At 39.7% G+C, this 6,795-nt stretch overlaps 1 pseudogene; it reads left to right on the top strand.

Annotated features, from left to right (window-relative positions):
* The first annotated feature begins 310 nt into the window (after positions 1-310).
* LOC133754374 (histone acetyltransferase KAT2B-like) lies at positions 311-4,218 on the top strand (annotated as a pseudogene).
* Positions 4,219-6,795: the final 2,577 nt, after the last annotated feature.

Genomic DNA, 6,795 nt, shown 5'->3' with positions numbered 1-6,795 from the left:
CCCTTAAGGTCACCCTTACACTAAGAGAGAATCACCTTTTGGGAACTGTTCATGAAAGGGCTATGAGTCAAGGACTCTGTAATGTGCCACACACAAACACACACATAAATAGTTACACATGGCTTCACTATTTTGAAGAAACAACCTTTGTTCTTTGACAACCTACATCCATCTCGATTTTTTCATAGCATTTCATATCAGACCAGGTGGAGTCTTCTTCAGGAATAAAAACTCTCAATGTCTCAGAATTATAGAGCGCTCAACATGTTAAAAGAATTTCGAGCCTGGGGAAGGAGAGCCGAGGGAGGGCATGTGCGGCGACAGCGGCCTTGGCATTGGAGCCGCTAGTTCCCTCCCTCCTGGGGGAACAGCACCGCCACCAGCGCGCGGGCCAAGGCCAGGGCGAGCCGGGCGGGCAGCGCTCCGGAGGACGGAGGAAGGGAGAAGGGTGGGCGAAGGGGCGGCCGGGCGTGCGGGGAGGGTCTCGCTCTCCTGACGACCAGAACCCGAGCGGGAGACCCTGGCGGCGGCGCCTGACACTCGGCACCTTCTGTCGTGCAGGAGGGCGGCTTGTCCGAGGCTGGCGGGGCCAGACCCGGGCCGCTGTTCCCGCAGGCCCCTGCGCCGCCGCCCGCGCCGCCGTAGGGCTCCTCGGGTGCCCCCGCCGCTGGCTCGGGCTCCTGAGGTCCGGCTACAGCTGTGGCTGCGGCGGGCACGGCCCAAGAACCGGAAGGCCGTGGCTCGGCTCAGATCGCCCAGAAAAAGGCACAGCTGCATTCCGCTCCGCGGGCGAAGAAACTGGAGAAGCTTGGAGTGTACTCCTCCTGCAAGGCTGAGGAGTCCTGTAAATGTAATGGCTGGTGGCGGAGGCGATGTCACCCATGCTGTATGACCAAGTCACAGCTGCGGGAGGCAGAACTCAGCAAAGCAGGAAGCCCCTGACTGAATTGAAGCCATCTTCTCTGTTGTTTTTATTAGGCTTAATAATGATGTAATCATTGGGTTTGAGTGTGAGAATAATGGATATCAATCTAGGCAAAATTGTTGTTTCTTGTAAAAAAAAATGAGTTACAGGAGGTGACTGGAGAAATGAGGAGAATCCCCTAAAATTTGTATAGAGTAAAATATTATTAGAAACATGAGTAATGAGTTTTATGAGAAAATAGAACAGAAAGAGCATGCAGGTGCTTGTTCCCACAGACCTCCCCTTTGCCTTACACAGGAGTATATGATGAGATTGGGAGGTACGTAGTTAATATTACAGCAAATGGAAGGATGAACAAGCACTACTATTCTTACAAAGGTTAAGACCTTATTCTTACAAAGGTTAAGACCTTATGCCCCTGCTTGGAAATGTAGAACAAAGGAACAAAGAACACTTACATTAAGCAATGAAGTAGGTTTTATAAAAAACACAGTTGTTGGAGGTGTGGTTTACCTTTAGAAAAATAGGATATAATCATTAGAACTTTCTCTATACAGTTTTAACCCTTTAAAATAAATCTATTAACATATAAAATCTTAGACATTTTGTCTAACACCTTTAGATAAGTTAAGCAAGTTTCATATAGCTAACATACCCACTATGAATAGAGAAAAAATTAGTGGAAAGCTTATGATGAGGCCATGAAAGGAAAACGAAACAAAACAAGATTAATAGAGAAAGTTACGCATAGATGATCACTTGTGATGTGTTCTTTCCCAGAAAGAAGAGAGACTTGGGACAAAGAAGGCTTAATCAAAAGTACATGTAAAAAGAGTATAAGATAAAGCTAGAAGAAGGAACGGCAAAATGATGCCTTCCCTTGCCACCTAAACCTCATCCCTTCATTTCCTTTCTTTGCTAATGCCTCCCCTCCTTCAGGATCTCCTGGACCTTCCGAGGCTGGACCACAGCAGGCTGGAAAAACCCCAACCCCTCTCCCACTCCCCTCAGAGCCCATCTGCAGCAAATAATCGTCAGTCTAATGGAATCCTGTCAGGGTGGTAGCCATGCCCTAGCTGCTCATTTTTCTCACCTGGAGAATGTGTCAGAGGAAGAAATGAACAGATTCCTGAGAATAGTGTTGGATATGGAGCATCTCTTTACTTGTGTCCAGAAGGAGAAAGATGCGGATACCATGCAAGGTTATTTCTACCTATTTAAGCTCCTGAGACAGTTTATTTTACAAAGAGGAAAGCCTGTGGTTGAAGGCTCCTTGGAGAAGAAACCCTCATTTGAAAAGCCTAGTATTGAACAGGCTATGAATACCTTTGTACAATATAAAGTTAGTCACCTGCCATCAAAAGAAAGACAAACAATAGTTGAGTTGGCAAAAATGTTCCTAAACCACATCAACAATTGGCATTTGAGGCACCATCTCAATGAAGACTGTGATTTCCCAATGTTGATATTTCTGGATATGAAGAGAACTACACAAGGTGGCTGTGTTACCACAATGTCCCACAGTTCTATGACAGTCTACCTCAGTATGAAACCACCCACGTGTTTGGGAGAATATTGCTTTGCTCAGTCTTCACTGTTATGAGGAAACAACTCCTGGAACAAGCAAGACAGGAAAAAGACAAACTGCTTCTTGCGAAACAAACTCTGATCCTCACTCATTTCCCTGGGATCAGGAGTAGCAGTCCTGCCTGCAAAGCTTCTTCTGGGCTAGAGGCAAACCCAGGAGAAAAGAGGAAAATGAATGACTCTTATGTTCTGGAGGAGGCCAAGAAACCCTGAGTAATGGGGGATATTCTGATGGAGTTAATCCATGAGGTGATGTCCACCATCATGGACCCTGTAGCAATGCTTGGACCAGAGACCAATTTTCTGTCAGCCCATTCAGCCAGGGATGAGGCAGCAAGGCTGGAAGAGCACAGGGACAGGATTGAATTTCACCTGGTTGGCAATTCCCTGAACCAAAAATCAAACAAGAGGATCCTGATGTGGCTGATAGGCCTGCAGAATGTGTTCTTCCATCAGCTGCCCCGAATGCCAAAAGAGTATATCATGTCTGTGATCCGAAACACAAAACCCTCACTTGAATTAAAGATGGCCATGTTATTGGTGGTATATGTTTCCATATGTTCCCAACCCAAAGGATTCACAGAGATTGTTTTCTGTGCTGTAACTTCAAATGAACAAGTCAAGGATTATGGAATACATGTGATGAATCATTTGAAAAAATATCATATAAAACATTACATCCTGAACTTCTTCACATATGCGAATGAATATGCAGTTGGGTACTTTAAGAAATACGGTTTCTCCAAAGAAATTAAAATACCTAAAGCCAAACATGTTGGCTATATTAAGGATTAGGAAGGAGCCACTTTAATGGAATGTGAGCTAAATTCTCAGATACCATATGCAGAATTTTCTGTCATAATTAAAAAGCAGAAAGAGATCATTTAAGAACCGATAGATGGGGCTGGCACTATGGTGCAGTAGGTTAATTCTCTACCTGCAGCACCGGCATTCCATATGGGTGCTGGTTCTAGTCCTCTTCCAATACAGCTCTCTGTTGTGGCCTGGGAAAGCAGTAAAAGATGGCCCAAGTGCTTGGGCCCCTGCACCCACATGAGACACTGGGAAGAAACACCTGGCTCCTGGCTTTGGATTGGCACAGCTCTGACTGTCGCAGCCATTGCAGAGTGAACCAATGGACGGAAGACCTTTCTCTCTGTTTCTCCCTCTCACTGTCTGTAACTCTACCTCTCAAATAAATAAATAAAAATATTTTTTTAAAAAAAGCTGATAGAAAGCAGGCCCAGGTTCAGAAAGTTTACCCTGGACTTTCATGTTTTAAAGATAGAGTTTGGCAAATTCCTATAGAAAGCATTCCTGGAATTAGAGAGACAGGCTGGAAACCAAGTGGAAAGGATAAAAGTAAGGAACCCAAAAACCCTGACCAGCTTTACAGCATGCTGAAGAACATCCTTCAGCAGGTGAAGAGCCATCAAAGCACTTGGCCCTTCATGGAACTGGTGAAGAGAACAGAAGCTCTGGGATATTATGAAGTTATAAGGTTTCCCATGGATCTGAAAACCATGAGTGAATGCCTCAAGAATTGGTACCACATATCTAAGAAATTATTCATTGCAGACTTAGAGTGAGTCTTTTCCAATTCTAAAGAGTACAACCCCCCTGAGAGTGAACACTGCAAATGTGCCAATATTGTAGAGAAATTCTTCTTCAGTAAAATTAAGGAAGCTGGATTAATTGACAAGTGATGTTTCCCCCTCTGCTTCTTAGAAATTCAAGCAGTGTGCCTAATGCAAGGTGGTTAAGTTGGACAAAGAATTGGACAAAATGTGTTGAAGAGACATGTAATAATTAGCACTTTTGAAAAAGAAACAAAAAACCTCATTTTAACTTTATATATATATATAAATTGACATAGAACATATATATATACATATATATATATATATAAATAATTCCTGTATATGAGGAAATTGCACATCTTCTGGAGATTTGGGGAGTCTAGAAAATTTCAGACCATGAATGTTTCCACATTTTTCTAATGGAATGTGAGAATTTATTTTTATTTTTTATTCTGAAGAACTTTAAAGAAAGGATACCTGATTTTTAAAAACCCATAAAAGGTGAAATACATTTGAAGTCTCATTGTAGACCTTATATATATTTTTTAAAACACTCATTTAAATGAGATATTTTGAACAGTTCTGAAAAATGCAGCTTTGCAAAAGCAACTGCTTTGATTTCTAAGAAAAAATTTAAATAATGTAACATTTTATAAGCAATTTCCTCATATGTTCAATTTCCTCATACACAGGTTTTGAGAAAACCCTTGGCCATTCATCTTGTTATGGTTGTCTAATGGACATCCCATAGAAAATTTACATTAATAGCACTAAATGGATTAAAATCTATTCCATAAAATAAAAATGTTCTATGTCAAATGTTCTATGTCTGGAGTTTTGATAATTCTGTCTACCTACAACAAACTTGTGAGTTCATAACCATTATTTTAATAATTCTTTTCTCTACATAAAAGTTTGATATATATTTGACTTTGCTTATGCAAGCCATAAGTACCAAAAGGTAATTTCCCAGGCCACAAAGGCATAAACTTGAAAACACTTAAGATTTAATCCACGCATTTTAATAGGAAAAGATTTATAGTTTACACATATATCAATATGGTGAATCCTTTTCTAAAATAAAGATTTATTTCTTTGGTATACAGAACACCATTTATAAAGTATACATGAGGATTTTTTATTTTTTATCTCTCAATTTTGTTTGTTGTCAGTGGTGAACTAAATTCCAACCAAGATTTTCTGTCAGTATTTTAATACCTATATTGCTATATAGGTCTAAGGTAACATCTCACTAAACTACACTATACAGCCAATCTTATTAACCTATCATCAATTTATTTTCTAATTATGCTACAAAGAAAAGTGGGACTTCTGCTATCCCAAATCTGGGAAAATCAACTAATATACAATCATAGAAATAAAGGCCATCCTGATAGTCTCTACACTAATTGTTATGATGCAAATTTATTAACTGGTTTATGTAAAGGATGGAGCTTAAAAAGTGTATTTATCTTAATTTTTCTATCAGCATAAATAAATTTAAATGATCAGCAATAGTCATTAAAAACCATTGCCAGTGATAGTCTGTGAAGAAAAAAAACCCTACAAATGGCTATTAAGTTAAATTAAAAGTGTTGTTTTTTTAAACAGGAGTCTTTGTTGATGTAGGCTTCGGTGTAAGAATGCCTTCCAGATCACCAATGCGTCTTTTCACAAGCCATCTTTGATGAAAATTAAACAGAGGCTGAAAGACTTCCTGCTTCATAGCTAATGAGCAAATAGGAACACATTCAGGAAACAGATCTAACTGAAAAATGGGAATCTAAATGCCTTCAAAATGAAATAATATTTGCTTTAAAAAAATTCTGATTATAAAAGTCACGTGTACTATCAAATACCATGTAGAGAAAAATGAAGTCTAGACGTAAAAAAAAAAAAAGTGTTGTTTTTGATACAAATGAGATATTCAGAATGCTCACATGGAAAAATGCCTCAATTTTTTTAAAGATTTATTTATTTATTTGAAAGTCAGAGTTACACAGAGAGGAGAAGCAGAGAGAGAGAGAGGTCTTCTGTCTGTTAGTTCACTCCCCAGAAGGCTGCAATGGCCGGAGCTGTGTCCATCTGAAGCCAGGAGTCAGGAGCCAGGAGATTCTTCTGGGTTTCCCATGTGGGTGCAGGGGCCCAAGGGCTTGGGCCATCTTCTACTGCTTTCCCAGGCCATAGCAGAGAACTGGTTTGGAAGAGGAGCAGTCGGGACTAGAACTGGCACCCATATGGGATGCCGGTGCTTCAGGCCAGGGTGTTAATCCCACTGTGCCACAGCCCCGGCCCCTCATCTTTTTTAATATAAAAAACTACCTTCAGTTGTGTCTAGATTTCTATGAAAAATGATGATACAGTTTGGATTAAGTTATTTTGGACTGGTTTTAATAGTGCTTTGTATCAGATCTGCCAATGCATCTGTCCAGCTTGGTATCCTGTGAAAGTTTGTTATTTTCTTGGTAGACATTCTTATAGAGTATTGTCTTTAAAATGAGATTCTTTTCTATACTGAAAACATTTTTATCTTTTCTAATTTAAAATTAATATTTTCTTATAGATATTGTGCAATAAAGCTGAAGTAGAATGTATAGTTTTACAAATGTTTTAACAGCTGATAAAATTTTACATTTGTAGAATTAATATATTGTACTGGTACAAAATAGTTTTAAATTATATTTTAAAAAGCTAAAAAAAGAG

Source organism: Lepus europaeus, unplaced genomic scaffold, assembly GCF_033115175.1.
Source record: "Lepus europaeus isolate LE1 unplaced genomic scaffold, mLepTim1.pri SCAFFOLD_104, whole genome shotgun sequence".
Lineage (NCBI taxonomy): Eukaryota > Metazoa > Chordata > Mammalia > Lagomorpha > Leporidae > Lepus > Lepus europaeus.
Note: the sequence above shows the minus strand (reverse complement) of the source record. Positions and strands in the feature narration are given on the sequence as shown.